Source organism: Hibiscus syriacus, unplaced genomic scaffold, assembly GCF_006381635.1.
Source record: "Hibiscus syriacus cultivar Baekdansim isolate YM2019G1 unplaced genomic scaffold, ASM638163v2 tig00110186_pilon, whole genome shotgun sequence".
NCBI classification, from domain to species: domain Eukaryota; kingdom Viridiplantae; phylum Streptophyta; class Magnoliopsida; order Malvales; family Malvaceae; genus Hibiscus; species Hibiscus syriacus.
Genome location: NW_024062617.1, coordinates 714,902 through 737,317, shown reverse-complemented (window position 1 = coordinate 737,317; position 22,416 = coordinate 714,902). Strand labels below are relative to the sequence as shown.

The 22,416-nt window shown below is 35.6% G+C and overlaps 4 pseudogenes; 2 read left to right on the top strand and 2 right to left on the bottom strand.

The window, feature by feature from the left end:
* Window positions 1–5,070: 5,070 nt before the first annotated feature.
* Window positions 5,071–6,496, bottom strand: LOC120217300 (annotated as a pseudogene).
* Window positions 6,497–8,406: 1,910 nt separating this feature from the next.
* On the top strand, window positions 8,407–9,666 carry LOC120217299 (annotated as a pseudogene).
* A 3,080-nt stretch (window positions 9,667–12,746) lies between these two features.
* Window positions 12,747–15,191, top strand: LOC120217241 (annotated as a pseudogene).
* A 642-nt stretch (window positions 15,192–15,833) lies between these two features.
* Window positions 15,834–22,416, bottom strand: LOC120217240 (annotated as a pseudogene).

Here is a 22,416-nt window from a genome sequence, read left to right as displayed (position 1 = left end):
ACTGAGCTATTCCGCTAAGGCAATTGGTTATAGAGGAAACTTGAAAGCCCTGGCCTTATGAGTAGATTACGTTCAAACCATGACATTGCTCGGACACTTGGCAATTCGGTGTTTGCTCCACTGCTCTTGTCAGGCTGAAGACTCTGTGATGAGATGAACCCTTCAGTTAACTTGATAACTGTGATTATAATATTAAGCTGTCCCTCTAAAGCAATTGGTTAAACGCCCCGGCTTTATGGATTCAGCTAGTCAAATAACGACAAATTAAATCAAATTTATCTAAGCAAGAAATTTTCGGTAAAATGGACTAAGGGAGTTAAGGAACACCTGTTATAGTCAACTACACACGAGCACTCAAGAATTTCATTTTAGACCGATATTTCTACACTACCTTTGTTAGAGGAGCCTACAAAACTTGAACAAATGAAAGATTTCGGAGAACCGAAATAGAAGGCCTAGTAGTTGATAATGCTAGTTGCGTCATTTTGTCTGCATCCAACCAAAATGTTAAAACATGTTCAATGACCAAGAAAAATGACATTTTTTTTTCTTTTTGCCAGAACCTTAGAAAATAGGAGGCCAACCTAAAGCCAACTCATCCCTTTGAGCATTTGTCAAAGACCTGTAACTCTGAAATCATAAAAAGTGTTATTGATTCCTTTGATATACTTTGAACTCATGTTTACAATTTGATTCAATTACGAACAATATTTTACAGAATTTTCACCATTTTCCCTCCTAAAACAAGAAAAAAGGAGAAAAACATTTTCAAACAGGATAGCTCGGATATGAAAGGTCTGTAAAGCCAAAGCCCGGAAAAGGGAATGGGGCACGATCGATTCCAAGGACCAGATTGGCAGACAAAGCACGAGACTCCATCCAAGGAATAACACATAATTCATTCATGTTGCATGCATCTTAGACATACTTAGGTGCATCACATTCATAATTTTGCAGCTTTTAGAGTCAAGTTTTGACTTCAGGATGAAGAACTCGATTCTCAAGTGCCTTCAAAGAAGGATGGTGGTTGATTAACTCGGCAGTAAGAAGCTACACCTCAATCAACTTCTCAATTTCAGAGCCAATTTCAACTTCACAACGAAGGATAGTGGACTCCAGACAACACAAGTTCAACTTCACGACGAAGGGACCGCTGGTTGTCAATAAACAACTTCTCAATTTTAGAGCCAATTTCACTTCACAACGAAGGATATTGGACTCCAGACAACGCAAGTTCAACTTCACGACGAAGGGACCGCTGGTTGTCAATAAACAACTTCCCAATTTCAGAGCCAATTTCAACTTTACAGCGAAGGATATTGGAATCCAGACAACACATGTTCAACTTCACGACGAAGGGACCGCTGGTTGTCAACAAACAACTTCTCAATTTCAGAGCCAATTTCACTTCACAGCGAAGGATATTGGACTCCAGACAACGCATGTTCAACTTCACGACGAAGGGACCGCTGGTTGTCAACAAACAACTTCTCAATTTCAGAGCCAATTTCAACTTCACAGCGAAGGATATTGGACTCCAGACAACGCATGTTCAACTTCACGACGAAGGGACCGCTGGTTGTCACAAACAACTTCTCAATTTCAGAGCCAATTTAAAACTTCACAACGAAGGATATTGGACTCCAGACAACGCAAGTTCAACTTCACGACGAAGGGACCGCTGGTTGTCATAAACAACTTCCCAATTTCAGAGCCAATTTCAACTTCACAGCGAAGGATATTGGACTCCAGACAATGCATGTTCAACTTCACGACGAGGGATATCCAATTCCAGACTCAACTTCACGACGAAGGGTCACCAACGGTTTCAACTTCACAACGAAGGGAATCGTGCACACAAGCAACATCCATTTCTAGATTGGATTTCAACTTCACGACGAAGGATATCCAACTCAATGAAGAAGTGTCTGTCAACACACTTTTCAGTTTCAGAGTCATTTCAACTTCACAGCGAAGGATATTGGCCTCGAAACAACGCAACTTACATTGGATTTCAACTTTACGATGAAGGATATCCAAATCCAAGGCTCAACTTCACGACGAAGGGTCATATACGATTCCAACTTCACAAACAGATTGACCCAAAGGAGTCATCTATAACACATCAACACAGAAGTCTTCAAGTCAGGTTTCACCTTCACGATGAAGTATCTTGAGCAAGAAGACGATTCAGAGGCTACTTGCCAATGGTTTTTTGAGTTCGATTTCAACTTTACGACGAAGGATGTTGTGCTCAAAAGCTTCCAGTTCAATTCGACCTCACGACGAGGGAGTCATTCCATATTTCAGTTCAATTTGACAAACCAATCAAATATCGGATTTCAACTCTACGACAGAGGATATTCGATATGGTCGAAAATTTGTCTTTTTCTTTGTCCTATTTTTCGTTCCACGAAAAAGGTCAAAGAGGGGCAACTGTCGACATGCATTTTCGTCCGACTTATATTTTATATACATGTTATTATATTATATCATTATATATTATTATTCATTTGCTATTTTATTTTTCAGGTTCAATACTACAAATGAGTTTAAACTCCAAGGCCCTGTACACAATGGCCCAACAGAAAACCTAGTCTTCTACATCTTCAGCGTTGCAGCCAACATGCAAGGGGGGAACTGCCAGCCGAGTTCCACGGTCAACCCGAAGACTCCTCTCGCCTCACGTCTCCATCCACGTCACCGGAATCCTCGCCACAAGCAAAGCAAGAGTTTTAGTCCTAACGGAGTCTAAAACCGAATTAGCACTATAAATACACAGAGAATGGAAGGAAAAAGGGGTATTCAAAATGGGACACGAGAGATACCTGTGAGCACTGGAAAAAAGGAAAAAGAACCAGAGTGTGCGAGAGAGATCCATTAGCAGAAGATGAAGATTTCGTCAAGACTCTCAAGGGCACTCACTTCGATATCGAATGAGAATGAAGTTCTGCATTCTGAGGTAGCTGACGTAAAAAAGAACATAGAAACAGTTCAAGGATCAGATGTTTATCCTGCTTCACAACAAATGCTTATCCATAAGGGGAAAGTTCTTAAAGATGATACGACATTGGCTGAGAACAGTGTTGCTGAAAATAGCTTTATTGTCATCATGTTGACAAAGAATAAGAGTTCATCTGGTGGGGGTGCAACTGCTTCAACAGCTCCTACAGCTAAAATAAGATCTAGTTTTGGCTCCTCAGACAAGTACAACCATCATCGGCACCAGCCCCGGCTCCAGCGTCGGTACCAGCTCCGGCTCCAGCAACAGTTTCTTCTACACCTGTTGAGACTTCAGCAGTTGCTGCACCTGTATCTGAATTTGCACCTCTGGCATCAAATACCACTGCGTCAGAAACTGATGTTTATGGCCAAGCATCTTCTAATCTGTTAGCAGGAACAACTTGGAGGGAGCAATCCACAAATTCTGGACATGGGTGGAGGAACCTGGGATAGGGATACCGTTGTCCGGGCCCTTCGAGCAGCTTATAACAACCCAGAGAGAGCTGTTGAATATTTGTATTCTGGCATCCCAGAGCAAGCGGAAGCTCTGCCCGTGGCCCGTGGCCCTGTACTGCTCGTCATAACTCGACGACAAAGTTCCCCTTCGACCAGCTTCAACGACTGCCCAAGAAGTCTAAACGAGACACAGAAGCCTCAAAATCTCTCATCTCCTTTCTTAGCCCCAACATGCCTCGATCCCTACTACTCACTCGTCGATAAAGTCGCTTTTGTGGGATCCAGACCACTGGTACATTTCTATTTTTGTTTTGCATGGATGCTGATCTGGATTTTATGACCTCGGTTGTTGGAATTATCTAGAAACAGTTGAGCAAGAGAACGGACTTGATTTATTTTATGATGTTAAGTATTCCCTGCGCCTTTGCCTCAAGGAAAAATGGATGTGCCTGTGTTCATATATATAGCATGATGGCAATGTATGAGGAAGATGTTGCTCTTGCTCTGCAAATAAATGTTTGCAGATTTAACATGTTATTTGTCCATGTGGCGTATAATGGTGATTGATCCAGAGCTAGTAATGATGATAGAGACTTGAGAAAGAGCTTTTGACTAATGGTTGCCAAGCATGTCTTGAATAGGAAAGAGCACTAACAAGGGAATGTTTTAAATTGAATTGCAAAGGCAAAGGCTCCTGTACACGTGAAATAAAACAAAACCCCATGTGACCAAGGATTTGGGTAAATTCTCCATTTGGTCCTTCATTTATTATGGGTCCACTTTATTTTCATTTATGTTATTACTTTTAAATTTTTTTTTTATTTATTATTTTAGTTCATCTCTTTTGTTTTTTTATTTATTTAACATCTCTTATATAACATTTTTTTTTCTTTTTAGAGGATTTTTTTCATATCGATCAAGGTAAATGATTTGAATTTAATTTTTTAAATTCTAATTTTAATTTAATTTTTCGCAATTAATTAAGACAACTGATAATTAATTGGTACCGAAAGGGGCGATTCAAGGGTGCTAATCCTTCCTTGACCGTAACCGACTCCCGAACCCGATACGTTTCTGGTACAAGGCAGATCAGGAAAGATGGTGTTCCGGCCCACCTAAATTCGTTTTAAAGTGGTCGGTGGCGACTCTAACCACATTTTCCAAGTCGAAGCCCAATTCCGGGGCCCTACCGAAAGACGGTTCCGACACGATTGTTACCTTATTCTTGGTTCCACTAAAGAAAATGAATTAACTGATAACCAATTTTTTAATAAAAATTTTAACCGTAAACCGATCTAACATTAATTATCCGACTGATTAATCGACCAAAATTTTGATTTGATCGTTAAATCGAATAAAATTAAACAATGAACACTCCTAATCAGGATGGAACACGGTACGAACGACGTAACGTAACAAACACAAGGTAATACATTTAAAACATGAATAATATTCATATTTGCATAATTGATTTATCACCTAGAGAGAGGATTTGCTGATAATGTTTCTTTACTTGAACTATTATATACAGTATATAACCTACCCTCGAAGCCACTCGGTTTTTCTCTTCCTATCGGTCCGAACTAGTTCCGAAGGATATAAAATCATTCACCGGTTTGAAAGTTCAAACGTAAAATCAATCTCACCAGAATCACCCCGATAGAGTTTTCATGTTCCAAGGCAAATAACTCGCGCCTCCGTAAGGCCTGCAAACAGCAAGATTATGGCTCTGTTAACGACTTCATAGCATTTCCAGAAAACCGAGAGATGCTATCCAACAGATTATCGTGCAGTCTTTGAAGTGTAGAGGTCATTACCTCTTGAACTTTTACCTTCGATATTTTAGATGGAGTAGCGTGAAGAAGATGGCGAGGATAAGAGAAGAACTACCGACAAGGAAGCAAGCATGGCCGAGGAAGTCATTCTTTCCCCCCAACCAGCTTGATGTTGAAAGGCCAAGCTTCTTTATACCGCCAAAACTGTAAGTGTTGTAGTTGTTCATTAGATTGACTACTATGACATCATCGACATCCAGGTCCTCTTCGATTCTACCGTACAATTTCCGGAAGCTAGGGAGAGCAGATGTACGCATCCATACAATAAGATCCTCAAAGAATAACAAAGAATAACAAAGAAAAGTGGTTATTGCAGGATATGTCATTTGTCATTTCGAAAACAGGTGTTTTGAGTAAGTAATGCTAATAAAAGAATCGGAAAGAACATGGTAGGAAGTCTCGATGCCGAGCTAATACTTACAGGAATTTCTGGATTCAGTTTCCCACCACCGATCAAGGTTCCATTTTGGAAATTGAAAGGATGAATGCTTTTTCCAAATTTGTGATCCCGATCACTCTTCCAGGCAATGTTCTTCCTGTTAACTTTAAGTACTGCTCTCTCGCGAATAAATGTAAATGAATCATTAAATAAACTCCATGCTATCAATCCACAAGGAACAATGGGTTGACCGTTGTTCAACTCAACAGGTTACAGGAACTTCTGTCATGATACTTCGGACCATGCAAGAGTTGTTATCGTTTCTGCTTTTGACATACCTGGAAATATATAAAACAAAGGAAATGCAAATCGAAGAAACAACGGAGATTAAACAAAACTTCAGACTAATTGTAAATAACAAATATAACTAAACTACTACTGCCTAAAAGAGCGCAGCATGCCTAAACAATTTAGTAGTTCTGGACAATCTAGCATCAATGTTGATCAAGTTAAAGCATTAAATGGTTAAGCGAAGAGTCTGCACCTTCGATGGTTCTGATAATAATTATCGAGCTGGTAGTAAATGTAAATTGGAGCTTTCATGTACTTGAGAACCTACAAAGCATGGTATAGATGCAAAATAAACACACATGAAAGGAAAAAGACACATTTCACAGTGAATCAACGTGTTCAACACCTTCCTTGAACAAAGAAGTGTTACCAAAAACCCGTCACAAGCAGAATTTTTAAGACCCGGGGAAAGGTACTCTACTAAGAACAATGCACCTACATTTGAAGGAATACCAACCACAAAAAGATGCATAGATGACCACAAGTCAAAGCTTTGGATACTTCACAAAAAAATTGAAGGGGGGAAACAGCATTTTAAACTTTCTCAAATTTAAATTTAATTCATCGAAAAAGAAGTTAATTTGATTTCACCAATACTTAAAGTTTGATAGGAACAGTAAAGCAACTTTGTGATACATTAGTTCGGGAAGTCTTACTTCCAATTTGAATAGACTAAACTTTCACAGATAACCAGATGTTTTAACTTGGTAAATTTCAAAGCCTAAGAATAAGTAATAGTCCAGAACATAGTCACATGGATCGCGGTACGCTCGGTACGGGAACGTGGAACGGGATCGCAATTCGCTAGGTCCCTAAAATTCGGTACGAGGGGGTAGACTTCTTTCGGATTACTCCGGAACACGATTTCGAAGGTATTAAGTGTGTGTATATATTGCCACCTAATGTATAAAGATAACTAAAATAGAACATGCAAAACTTGAAGGTCAAATGCCTGAAACAACATAAAAAAAAAATTGGGATCGAAATGAAATGCATGTAAAACTTAAGAACCATATTGGAAAGTTACAGAACCTCTGAGCAAGGACCAAAACACAACTTGAAACTAAAGGGAGCCTTTACGTGATTAAACCCCTATTAGAATCAGGTTCTAAAAGATGTATCCATAGTAATATAAATCATTTTTTTGGGTTTCAGAAAACCATAAGCCTTCATTTTGTTCAACAAACCATAAGTTATATACTTTAAAAATATAAATTTATGTAATTATTAAGTGGTTTCATTAATAAAATAGAGTATTTTTCTCTTTAGCGACTTTAAATTCGAATAATTATATTTATAAAATGTATATACATTGTTAATAAATAAAAAATATTTTATAATCATTTTATATTATAAAAAATATATAAATCCAATAGAAAGAATCTAGAATTTTGAAAAATAGTGTAAATAATTAATAAAATATTTAAAAATATAATATTTCAATGACGTGGGTGAACTTACATAACCGATAAGTTATATACTTTAAAAATATAAATTTATGTAATTATTAAGTGGTTTCATTAATAAAATAGAGTATTTTTCTCTTTAGCGACTTTAAATTCGAATAATTATATTTATAAAATGTATATACATTGTTAATAAATAAAAAATATTTTATATTCATTTTATATTTTTAAAAAAATATAAATCCAATAGAAAGAATCTAGAATTTTGAAAAATAGGTGTAAATAATTAATAAATATTTAAAAATATAAGATTTATAATTATTTTGAGTTTTATATATTTAAATATATCGTTCTTCAAACATAGTTTTAATGAAACTAATTTTACATAGAGTAACTATTCTTATGAGGTTTCATCCCATAATTTAGAAATACTAAAGTTGAGTTCGCACTAAGTGATGCTCATAACTCAAACTAGTGTCGTCTTACTATATCGTTTGATTTAGAAAATGAGAACACAGAATATAATTTAAGGTTTAACTAACACTCATAAATCCGTTTGTTATAAAATCTATATATTATATGGTTAGAAAATTTTCTCACATCTCATTAAGATATACACAATAGTGATAAATTTAATAAGTTATATTATAAATTAAAAAATGTAAAATTATAAAAATATAAAATTAAATTATTAATAAAAACATAAATTATATAAATATTTAAATTTTCAGAAATATAAACTACATCCGTCCATCCTTGCATGTCATGTCCTATGATTTCTTCTATAAAAGCGCCCCTCATTTATCACAATCCCTGCCGTCAAGCATCGAAAGAGCCAAAGCATCTGCCCGTACGGCCACATCGACCCAAAGAAACATACGACAATAAGAGCTTAAATAATATATAAAAAAACAGACATGTCTTGTTCCCAAGCAAGAAGGTCATCAGATTTGGTTTCAAATCGTGATGAACGTCGATGGGTGATAAACATCCGTACGTTCCTTGACGATGAAGAAGATGGTGAAGGTACTGAAGGAGGATCCGGGCTTGTTACAACAAGTACTTGGACTTCGAGGATGAAAACTTTGGCTTGGATGATGGCCGTTAACGGTTCGTTCTTGCTCGAGTTTCTTCGAATCCATGTTTGTCGTGAGGATCAAGTGAGCATGACGATGTCGAAACTGAATCACGACTCGATTCTCAGAGACGTTGTGATGCTGGAGAATCAGATCCCCTTGTTTGTGCTGCGAAAGGTGCTGGAAATCCAATACTCATCGTCGGAAACAGCCGATGATATCATGCTTTCGATGCTGAAGGGATTTTCTGGCGAGCTCTCCCCTTTCAAAACAATGGAGACGATCGATGTTTCGAAATGTCATCATATTCTGGATTTTCTCTACCAAATGATCGTCCCTAACCTTGAACAAATACCATCCGAAGATTCCGAACAAGTCGTCGAATTGGAAGAACAGAAGGAACACACAGATGAAAAGAAAGCATTAGTTACAGGAACCAGCTGTGATCGAGATATGGACGACGCTTTCGAAAATGACTCAGTTGCACAAACCGTTCCGGCTCATACTCAATTTCCCCTGGAAAATCCTATCAAACATAATGAAAGAGCTAAAGAAGGAAGATGACAATTCCATGATAGAAGAGATCACAATCCCATCCGTATCTGACCTCTCGAAAGCCGGTGTCCGTATCGTCCCGACGAACGGAAACATCTCGACGATCGGTTTCGATGTCCAGACCGTCACATTACACCTCCCGATCATCTCCAGACAATAACACCGATGTCGTCCTAAGGAACTTGGTGGCATACGAAGCATCGTACGCGATAGGACCGCTGGTTTTCGCCCGATACACCGAGTTAATAAATGGAATCATCGACACGGAGGAGGACGTGAGGTTGTTACGAGAAAAGGGTGTGTTTGGAATGGTTTGAAGAGCGACAAGGAAGCTGCTGATATGTGGAACGGGATGAGTAAGTCCATCAGATAACCAAAGTCCCGTTGTGGATAAAGTGATTGAAGACGTTAACAAATACCACACTGGCACATGGAAGGTTAAGCTCAATAACGTGTTGAAGCACTACGTCTATCGTTCATGGCGGTTCCTCACACTGCTGGCGGCGGTTGTGCTTCTGTTCCTGTCGACATTCGAGGTCTTTTGCTCGGTTATGGCTGCTCTCGAGTCTCGACTCTATGAAATCCAAACCTCCAGTGTCGATTAGTCGCGGTTCATCTCTTCATGTAGCAATAATAGGGTAGATTATTTTCATTTTTAATTATGTTAAAATGATTAAATCGTGAAATTCTTAAAAGTATTTTAAATTTATTAAGTTGTTGTAAAATAGTTAAATAATTTAATAAATATTTTATAATTTTTAAAAATTTAATTATTAAAACGGTTATTTAAACATAATTAATGATATATGTTGTAATGTATCCATAATAATATATAGTGTATATAAGATTGTATCTTAATTCATTTGGTATGGTTGTTTAAAGGAAGAGAATAATCAAACTATCGATAAAAAACAAAAAACGAGTCTAAAAAAACATGTCATAAAAATATATTAAAACTGGCTGGTATAAAGACGAAGTTATTAGAAATTAAAAAGTAAAGAAAAATCAAGATGTTATATAGAAAAATAATTGAGTCTTAATTCTTTAGAGGTATGAGCTTAATGTATAATACTTTTTATTAGTCTTGGTTCGTGCATATATATATATATTGTTATGTTAGTTAATTAACTAATTTCAAGTCGAATTAAACGATAATTGAACTTTTAAAAAAATAATTAGTAATTGTTAACTTATCCAACATCTAATTATTCAACCAATTAACTGAAATAAAATTTAGTTCAATTAATTAATTTGATTAAACTGAACAATGACATTCCTGTTAAAAGTTTTAACTCCTAAAATTATCCTTGATGTTGATTTTTGAATAGTAAACATTCTTTAGATTAGAAAAAACCTAAATACTATTAGTGCTTTGATATCATTGTCACAGAATGTTAGTAAATTGCATTTCTATTAAACAATTATAAAAAAATATTACTATGATCAAACATAAGTTTAATGTGCAAATTAAATTTACATTAGAGGTTAAGTGTGAAAACAAAATTCTTAGATTTTGACGACGTAGAGTGAGTAGAATACTTAAACAAAATATTTCACTTTAATTTAACGTGTAATATTATGATACATGAACTATATATATATATTTATATACATCTAAATGAAATTTGGATATTAACTCAAACAAACAAATTAAATTGAAGTATATAATTGAACCAATGAACTTTAAATACAATTTAAATCTTAGTCAAATTTAGATATATAATTGAATAAAAAAATAAATATTAAATTCTTGTATCAAAATATATGTTTACCCATATAATTTATGGGGTACCACGTACCTTAGATAAAGTAAATGAAAACTGACTGTATCAATCACGAATGTTCGTGCCCACGAATTGTAGGCTCGGCTGCAATAGATAACTAACTGCCTCTTTGAACAGAAATCATATTTCAACCACACTAAGTAGCTGCTAGTTTCCACGTGTCGACGTTTCAATCGCTTATCCCACTTTTTGTACTAAAAGTCTTAAAAGCCCTAAGTAAGAGAGTGTTCGATGGAAAAAAAGCCCTTTAAACATGTTTCTCCTCAAGTAAATCCCCAAAATACCCAACAAAATGAAAATAAACGGCTACTTTTGATTTAGCCCCTTTACTATGCTAAAATTTTATTTTTTCCATATATCTTACTTTTTTGGGTATCTCTCATGTCCGTTTTACCGTTCATGTTTAGGTTGCAGATGCTCTTCCCAACCAGGAACATAGTCAGAATCAAACTTCATTGGGCAAATAAACAGTGACAAAATGAGTCATAACCTAATTATTAAGTACTCAATTTAATATTTGGAAGTTAAGCTATCTTATTCTAATTTGTTTAATTTTAAAATTAATAGGGATTTAGGAAGTATTCAAACTTAAAAATATTAAGGATAATGACAATTTATATAGTTTTAAAATTGAGAGGGACCGAAAAGCAATTTAATCTAAAACGTTAGAGGGCCAAGACTTAATTTATGTAATTTTGAAATCGTACGTTGTTACTATAATGATAGTAGCTAATAATGTTCATTTAGATATATTATAAAAATAAATAACTCCAGTAACCGAAAATGTCTTATAATATATAATTTTAACCAATTTTTTTTTTATTTTAAAAAATAATCAACAAATTCACAACGCGAACTCCAATTTCATAACACAGTTTCCAAATTCGCAACTCGAACATGAAAATTTTCGCAACGTGATTTTTATTTTCGCAACGGTAATTACCGATATAGGTAAACACAACTATTCGCAACGCGAATTTCGCAAATTAAATTCACCAATTTCGCAACTCAATTACCGATATAGGTAAAACGGTAGAAAATCCGGTAAAAAATCCGAATTCGACAATTTGAAAATTGAGTTGCGAATTTGGCAAATTCGTGTTGTGAATGTAAAATCTCGCCTCTTAAAGAAAAAATTAAATGACATAAAATGCACTGGAGTTGTTTTACATCACAGTTGCTAAGTCTACGTATGAATCACTCAATTAAACTTACGCCTGTAAATGAATTTAACAAACACGAACAAGGGTATGTTCATGTTCGTTCGTTTGTTCGTTTAACTTTAACCAAACAAACGAACTGTCGAAATGATTTTTTCTTTAAGAGGCGAGATTTTACATTTCGCAACACGAATTTGCTAAATTCGCAACTTAGTTTTCAAATTGACGAATTCAGATTTTTGACCGGTTTTTTTCTACCGTGTTTACCAATATCGGTAATTGAGTTACGAAATTGGCTAATTCGATTTGTGAAAACGAAATTCGCGTTGCGAATAGTTGTGTTTACCTATATCGGTAATTAGCGTTGCTAAAATTTTAAATTAGCGTTGCGAATTTGGAAACTGTGTTGCGAAATTAGAGTTCGTGTTGCGAATTTGAAATCGCGTTGCGAAAATTTCCATGTTCGAGTTGCGAATTTGGAAATTATGTTGCGAAATAGGAGTTCGTGTTGTAAATTTATTGGTTTTTTTACAAATCTAAAAAAATTGACTAAAATCGTATATTATAAGGTATTTCGGTCACTAAATTATTTTCTCATATTATAAACATTATAATGATAGAGGATCAAATTATATAAAAATTAAGGGACTAAAAAATAAATATACCAAGATAAATTAATCGAAGGACATAAATTCTCCGCCGTTTCCTACTGTTGGCTCATATGAAGCTTCACTAATTCATTTGCATTTCCGTTTCTTTGAAAATCAAAATTCCGATGGCTACGAGCTTCCATGGAGTTGGAGCAGCTGTTGCAGCTTTATCATCATCACCGTCCAATTCTGTTGATTCCAAGAAACTCCTTTGCTCTCATCGCAGATCCTTCCCCGGTTCGACATATTCGATTTTTTCTTTGATTTTCTTGCCTTTTCATTTCAATTCAGTTTTCTTATAAAAGAAATTTGATTTGATGCAGTGAGGAAAGGAACAAGCCTTGTAGTGGCTAGATCTGAGGGAAGCGTGAGCTTGGATTTTAATCCCAAGGGTCGAAGAGCTCAACAAGTGATTGCCAATGCAGTTGCAGTAATGTTTTTCTCCTCTCCTCTCTCTCTCTCTCCCTGAATTTTAATGTTATAAGTTTTTTTTTGGTTACTAAACTTGATTGTATTTTTGTTTAATTCTTTTAGACCAAATCTGATAGCTCTCCAGCTTCGTCATCTTCGAAACCAGGGTATGGATTTTGTTTTTGATTCATAGTTAACTCTACGAAATGGTTTTACACTGTAATCTGTAGTACTCAATTGCTCAATCCTTGTTATATTATTAAGAAAGTTACAAGCTAGTAGTAGTTAAGCAAATAGTTAAGTGTACTATATTCTTGGCATTGACATTTGACAGTGTTAGAATGGACATTTTAATTTGAGGGAGTCAAATATCGAGATTAATTTTAATGTCGATGTATAATTTTATGGAGTAAATGTAAATCTATAATAAATATTCATCGAGCTTTTTCTTGAAAAAAAAACGATATAAAATTATAATAGCAGATATTGACGCTCAATTTGTAGAATAAATTATTAAAATGATGAGTAAATTAGTAAGATTTTGCACTTATTTATAGAATAAAGTAGGAATGTCTTTGATTTTCGCCAATGTATATTTTCTTATTTTATTTTTATTTGAAAATATTATAAAAGAATAGAGGGAAAAAAATCATGATTTGAGAAATAAGAATAAGCAATAATATTGAAATAAAACTCAATAAAAAGACTAAGTTTGTGTATGTATATATATCAATTATATCTTATGACATTTTATTAGCTTTGAAACTTTTAGGAGAAGCAATATTTTAACAAATAAATTTAAATTTATATATGTGTGATTTCTGTTTATGATAATTTAAGTTGTATATACAAAATTTATACTTGTTATCAAAGACGGACACATAATTTTATGTCAGGAGTACGAACTTAAGAAGTTATATTTGAAATTTAGGAGTATGAAATTAGACAATCAATAGAAAATATAAACAAAATACCTAAAATATAAGGCAATTTGAAATTTTTAGGGGTGTCTGTTGTCACCATCTTGTCTTTTGTTTCGTTTTCATGAACGGATGTTAGCATCTCTTATCAGTGGTATATCTAAGTAAATCTATGTTGTAACTCCAGGCATGAGCTTTTACTTTTCGAAGCTCTACGAGAGGGTTTGGAAGAAGAAATGGATCGGGATCCCCGTGTATGTGTCATGGGTGAAGATGTTGGTCACTATGGAGGATCATACAAAGTGACCAGAGGATTGGCTGAAAAGTATGGGGACCTCCGGGTTCTCGACACCCCTATTGCAGAGAACTCATTCACTGGCATGGGAATCGGAGCTTCCATGACCGGTCTGAGACCAGTTGTCGAGGGTATGAACATGGGATTCCTCCTCCTTGCTTTTAATCAGATCTCCAACAACTGTGGTATGCTTCATTATACATCTGGTGGCCAGTTCACTATACCGATAGTCATTCGTGGGCCTGGCGGTGTCGGACGTCAACTAGGGGCTGAGCACTCTCAACGTCTCGAATCATATTTTCAGTCAATCCCTGGAATCCAAATGGTTGCATGTTCAACCCCTTACAATGCCAAGGGCTTAATGAAGGCTGCGATCAGAAGCGAGAACCCTGTTATACTTTTCGAGCATGTTTTGTTGTACAACCTCAAGGAGAGAATCCCGGACGAGGATTATATATGCAACCTCGAGGAAGCAGAGATGGTAAGGCCTGGAGAACATGTCACCATTCTCACCTATTCAAGGATGAGGTATCATGTGATGCAGGCAGCTAAAACATTGGTGAACAAGGGTTATGATCCTGAAGTAATTGATATTAGGTCTTTGAAACCATTCGATCTTTACACTATCGGGAACTCGGTGAAGAAAACTCCGTGTTCTTATCGTGGAAGAGTGCATGCGGACCGGTGGTATCGGTGCTAGCTTGAGAGCTGCCATCACCGAGAATTTCCATGATTATTTGGATTCTCCGATTATGTGCTTATCTTCACAGGATGTCCCTACACCATACGCCGGAACATTGGAGGAATGGACCGTCGTTCAGCCTGCTCAGATCGTGACGGCCGTCGAGCAACTCTGCAAGTAGTAGCTGAACCAGTGATTGCATAGGTAAAGTTACGTTACTCTCGGCATGTTTATTTTAAAACCAGTGCTCATGCAACTTTGTTTTCGATATCTTGTTGTTTGTTTGATCTTGTGGCTGAAATGACATCAATAGTTGCATGTAGAGAAACTGGAATTACTATACACTCAACGAGGTCAAATGTATAATCCATTCCGTCTAACGTTTTTTTTTTTTTTCATATTTGGAAATTACCTTAGCGGTGATTTCACATTCTTTTTGAAAACAATGGATACTACATGTGAATGGCTCGTAGTTCTCATGGAAATTAAATTATGAAAATATTATATAATACTATTTGGGGGTTTTATATGCTCAAGTAATAATATTTAAAATAAATGGATATATGTCAAAATATTTAGAGCATGTGGTTATAGACTCTCACTTAACATTTTTCTTCTTTTGGTTGTGAATTTAGTACCTATTAGAAGTAAAATTTCCTTTCTCCCTCACCTAAATAGGAATTGTTCAAAAGAAAATAAATTTATGCATTTATTTTTGGATGAAGTAAATTAAATATCATTGAACTATATTCATATAGTTAATTCGTGACATTAATTAAACCGTTTGAACACTAACCCGACTTAAGCACCGGAATAATCGAGACTCGATGCAATTATCGTATACCGAATGCTTTAAATTACAATCTCAAATACTGCAAGTTACTGCACATGGATCTAACAAGGAGATATCTAGCATCAACAAAGATGGGGGAAAAAGAAAAGGTTACAATTACGCCAAGTAATTGTATATTTGTGGGTTGTTCTTGCCTTGCTCCAGGTACTCCCTGTCGATGAGAGACTCGATTCTTTTCTTCAAATCGGTCGGTTTTCTCGGAAACTTGAGTTGTTCAACGACCGTAAACATATTCTCAATACATGTCGAATTGCAACTTACAAAACATATTATCTGTTTGATATCTCCCACCGAGAGATCATCAATGGCAGTGATATAATCATTGCACATGGAAGAATAGTTTATTTCTTAAAATGAATCGAAGGGGCTGGGTTTTCTTCGGGTTCAAGTTAGAGTTGACAGGTTTATACACAATGCAAGCAAATAAGAATACACTTACCTGTTGGATGAGTTCGGTTATCAACAGAGTGTGGCTCAACACTTTCCTTGTCTTCATTATCCGAACAATGGCAGCATCGACCTGTGATAAACCGAGTAATAAAGGATATTACTTTATTAAGCTCTTTTGTCTGAGATATGTTCCTGTTCTTTTGTTGTGTTTTACAATGTTTGGTGGATAGATAGAGAGGAAATGTGAGTGTGAAGCAGAGCAGAGCCGAACCGAACCTGATATTGACGGTCCTGAAATACTCTTTTGGTAGTGCTTGTGTTCTCCTCCACTGTCTCTTTCATCTGGATTGCATTTACTTGCATTCCGGAAAGGAAGTTAATTCCCTTATCGTACGAGTTATATTCACTAGGAAATAGGTTCACGATAAAATCGCTCTATATGGGAATTATGTCGAAGAGAAAAGAGAGAACAAAATGCAAATAGATGTACCTTTATACGAAAGAGAGGAGAAGAAAATCCGTCATTGAAAACAAATGAATCATCATTTTCCACGTCCCTCCCTTTTGGAAACTGCAGCACACTAATTCAAACCGAGAAATCAAAAAGAAAACGGGCTTTGGAACAAAGAAAAAAAGGATTTTAAAGATACCTTTTACAGGACTCGTACTTTCCCGCATGCAAGAGACTGCAAGGTCCTTCTCAATTCCTTATCCTCTATGGAAGTAGAGCCCTTAATGTCTAGGAAGCTAAGCTTTTCGGCATCATTGAACAACATCAGAACTACAGTCTTAGAGGGTAAACGGCAACAAAACGAGAAAACTGTCAGAATATATCAGCTTGTACAAAACATTATAACACGGAAAACAAAGGTCGACGAGACACCAAGGTACCAACCTGAAAAAGGGAAACTGCAAGCTCTTTTTACCTTTGAGAAAACCGGCTTTCAACACGCAATGACCTAACGAGTTTTGCCACATTAGGTGCCTCCCACTGTACTTACTTAAGTAGAACTCCTTAAAGATGTCTTGTTACACCAACTAGAATATAGCTTTAGATCATTTCTTGATAAAGGAAACTTCCCGGTTTTTATAACAGTGAACATTTCATACTAAATCCAACATCAAACCTGATAGACATTCAACTCGCAAGGAAGCCGAAGAACCGTAGGTGGATATGTCGGCCAGTACCTGTCAACGGCCAAAGAGAATTAAATTCCTAAACGATAACTAAGTTATTATGCAGCTATGATTTAGTTGAGACAATGATGAAATATGATTTACCCAGTTGTTAAAACATGGACACTCATCTCAATTCCCGATGGAAGCTTCGTCCTGGCCTGCGATGACTGCTTGAACGATTCATTTATCTCCTTTGATAGTTCAATATCCTGCACAAATTCACCAGGCAAGATCAGTAATTGAACATGAGGTGATTTAATTACTAACACAAGACAAAGCTATAATCTAAGAAACAATTTGTAGACTGTCAGATCCTACATTGACCAATACATGAGAAGGTAATCCAAGAAATGAAAGATGAATCTAGAATCCTTTTCACTTCTATTCTTACATGATTCTATTACTTTAATATTTATCTGTATAATCCATCCTCGCCGCACAATAAAATTGTTACATAATTATTAGTTCAGTGCATACTCTTAATGGTTTTATTAGAAATTCCGATGGCAACATTTATTAAATACATATACTGGACAAATTTATATAAAATGATAAAGAGGCGGACCTTGAACATTCCTTCAAGTTTGTTTGTAAACTGGCTGCCACACTCAGTCTTCAGCTGCAGCATCATAACAACATAACAATTTAAAACGATCTAGAAAATGCGTCATTGGATACAAAATAAGAAAATACCGACCTTAGAAATCATGGATTTCTCTGCATCAATAGAAGCACTCTTTCCTAACAACAGCCTTTTTGCAAGATCCTTCCTATAGAATGCTTCAAAGACATCCTTGCCCTTATTTACCATCAAAAACGTATCTCTAGCATTAATTTGTAGGACAGGAAAAGCAAGAAATACAGATAAAGAGAACTATTATTCAAGGTAAAATGTAAATTTAATGATTTTTATTGTGAAAACGTGAACTCTACTTGAATGAACCTGAATAAAACCAAAACTTTATCAAGTGTACATTCTAATTCCTCTTTAGAAGTACCCTTATTACCAGTGTGAAGCTTTTCATCTAGAAACTTAGCAACCAGCTCTGCGGGGCGGTTCTGCTAAACAAAAAACAGAATTAAACCATCAGTCTAGTGTGAAAAATACGGTAATCTAAATTAGAAATGCTGCTGAAATGAATAAACTTAACATCGAGAATGCAGTTTAAAAATACAATAATCTCCAAATGCAAATGACAAAGAAATGCTAACCTGACAAAGGTTAATTAGATACTCAAATGCATCCCTAATGTGGATGCAAAGTGTCTCATTCTTAGAAAAGCATTCTTCCCAAATTGAGTCAAGCGATGCCTTGAATTCTAACAAGAAAGGCACCATGTCCTTGTCTTTCTCTTCATCTATGACCATGATCTGCCCAGTTTTCCGAATATATGAATTTATTTATGGCCTGCCTGAGTGGTTCAAGAGAATTGACCCTTGAAAATAGTGAGTACATCCTCCGGAGGTCCTCAATACGGTGTCCTTCCATAAGCATCATAAATCCCTACAGAAATCAGAGAAATTATAACTACTGAAAGATACAAATCTAAGCAGGAATACAAATTGCATAAACAACTGAAGATTCATATTCATACGGTCATACCTTATCAAGAATAGCATGTATATGGCATTCAATTCAAGAAGTTGCCTTTCCACCGTTGCTATTAGCGGCTTTCTTGTAACAGCATCCAGGTAGAGTACGCATCTTTCATGTTCTTCATGTAGCCTGGTCTGTAAGAATACAACTAAAATCTTAACAAAGATAATCCCCCTAAAAATCTTATGGGGATAACCAGCTGTACTCCAAATAAAAATGGAATAATATGGATAACATTCTTTTAAGGATGAAACATGTACACTTCAAAATACAGAGCCCTAGTCATTGCAGATCGAGAACATAAAATATGAGAAGCACCTCAACATGCTTCAGGTAATCCGGAACATCATATTGTTGTATGTATTTTGTTCCTTCAGCTGCATAAAACTCGGATGTGTGTTCCAGGAATGGCTTCTCAAAGCTTCCTGAGTAAATGCCTAAAGCAGTAAACATCTTCAAAAGATGGTTAAGGAGTGTCCTGTCAATGGCTTCACCTAACCTGCACGATCAAAAACAGAGCACAGCGGATTTCAAGATGTAAATTATAAACACTGATGAAAATTTATCATGTCACATCATTCATGACCCAAGATGGTGAATTTGTAGATGGAAACTCTTTTAACTAATGGAAACTCTTAGAAGTTAAAATAATTAAAATGACCTAGAAAATAAAAATAATAGACAAGCAGACTATAGTCAATTGATCAGACATCTTAATCATCCCTTCAAGAAACTTTTTTCTGCTGATTAAGGAACTCCTCTACGAGTTCCATTAATTATGAAGGGAGTTTTTAACGAGGCCTTCAATTCTTATAAAAAAAAAAGAAACTTTTTTCTGCAATAAAAACCATGTTACTACTTCTTGCTCTCTAGCCTTTTGTCAGGTGGCAAGAATGTAATGCCAAGAGAACAATAACATTAGACAACAGTGTATGAGTCAATTCAAGTTGACCAATACTCAAGATGTTGCAGCTTGACATTTTCAATTTTTTTACCTCTCCACTTGTAATTGCACAGAAAATTCAACGTGGTATCAAGTTGGTTGGTCTGAAGGCATAGAAAACAAGTTAACCATAGTATAAGTTTATGTCTACTTCCATCCAACAGCACAGCTTTTATCAACTTATTATACCTTTTCATCAACTACAACAACGGAAGGAGAGTTTCATCCATAAGTTTTGCTATACTCATTGACACACAATCCATTACAACATTCATCTAAAACTATTATGCAGCTTTGCAAAGGTCTATACTTTTGAACCCAAAAAGAAAAAGGAGAATATATATATTTCAAATCAAAATTCATTAGAATTACCTCTCACGCTCATCATTCTCAAAAGACCAGCAACAGTTTTGAGCTCAACTTCAGGAGCCAGAGAAAGATATTTCCGGAAGAGATGCAAGCCCATGTCCTATAATGAACGTACAGTTGGGGTTTGTTTAACATATGTTCTGTCTAGAAACAAGGCTATACTACGAATCATCAACATTTGATCACAAATATCTCACCAACATTTCTCAACGAGTGATAAGAAAACAACCAGATCTGGGCTTTGTCCAACCAAAGATCTTAGTGCCACAGACATAAGTTCTTCACACTCTTTTTCAATCCGTTGGTAAAGCCTTCCTCCCAGCCTGTGCAGGCAAAGAGTAATAACAGCCTACAGGAAGCATGTACAATTATCAAAGAGATAATATCAATCAAAACACAAATGGATAGTAAAAGCAGAGAAAATGAAGAAATATGTGAGGTTTACCTGATAAAGCTTCTCCATGTCACAAGAATTTGGCTGCTTAAAAAATATAGCATTAATGGCTGACTTCAGTTTTGCCCACGTCTCATCTTCAAAATTAGCAGGTAATGTTGGTTTTGCTACACGTTAATAACACAAGAAATTAAATCTATCAGAAACCATTTACCTTTCTGACTATACCTTCAAATTGCATTTTCCATTTTAGAGCTGCTGTTCTGTTCTCTACATTAGTATACATAAATAACATAGTTTTGAAGATAAAATCTGATTTGCAATTAGAGGAAAAGCATATAAAAGTAAACCTTAGTTCAAAAGACATTACTATTCTGAGCAAATAACCTTACTAATAACAGGTTCAATCACCAGCTAACTAAAAGCGATATTTAGCTGTTTAGGAAGATGAAGTAATTGATTATACTCATGAAAGCTAGCATCACAGATGCCTACAAAAATTGGTCAAGTAGAAGATAGAAAATAACTTTTTTCGAAAAGCTGAGGGTAGAGTTTATCTCCAGGACAATATTCAAATCATTTTTCGTTCGATAAATTAACAAAAATAAATGGCCAAACCGAAAAACCATGCAAAGCGAAAGAACTTAGGTTCAGAGCTTGTCAAGTAAAGTTGCATTAATTAATAGTTCTACATCACAATGTCAAGAAAATGTAGAATGTCCATAAGCAGTTAGTTCTGAAGCCATGTAAATAAACGAGAAACTTATGTCCCTCATTTGTTTAGCCTCAAAGAGTGTCTCCTAAAAACCAATTCCAGTTTCAAATAATCATAAAATAAAAGGTCCCTACTCTAGAAAATGATTGAAGTGACAAAGGTGACACTTCTTAAGATCAGTTAACAGATCTTCGTAAAACCTTAATTTAAAGCTATTTAGGAAGTAATGGGAAGTACTTGGTTTCATTTACATGGCCTAAATGGAACAATCGAAAACAAACAAATAAATAAATAATTCAAGGGTAGGACCAAGTCACACTGTAAAGCTAATTAGTTTTACATGAAAATATAGTCATCAGATTTATCTAAATGGATGACTGATACTAAAAGTTTGCTATATTTCCGTGTAAAAGTAACGAGTTTTACACTATGAAAGTATATCTTATCCCATAATTCAATGCCTATTAAAGAGTGTTAGCTCAGTAAAACAGCGAAAACTATAAAAATAAACAAACCAGTTGCAGGATCCTAAAATTGAACAAAACTCCAATTTTCTGAATTTAATATCCTCTAATTGTTCATTCCAAAAAAAACCCAACAACTAAATCCACTCAATTTCTAAGATCAAACACTCAAATTAACTAAACGAGCAACTTAAAAATTTCCCAGGAATTAGATTTCACAAAGACAAAAAAAAAAAAAATCGAGAGAGAGAAACATACCTTTAACGAGTTTAATGACAAGCTTTTTGGCGGGTTGAGGCGGGGTCGCCTTTTTAAGAGACAAATTAGCGGTGGCGGGAGAAAGGGCATCGGCGGAGTTGGGATCATCATCGAGGGGCATACACGAAGGGTCGAAGACTACGTCGGTGGCGTTTTGGTTGTTGCTGTTGTGGTGGTGGCGGTGATGAAGGCCCTTTTTGTTTGGCTCGAGAGAACAAGCCACGGCTTGAGACTTGGCTTTCGTCATTGATGAGTAGACGATGAAAGCAATGGCGATGGAGTTATTTGCGT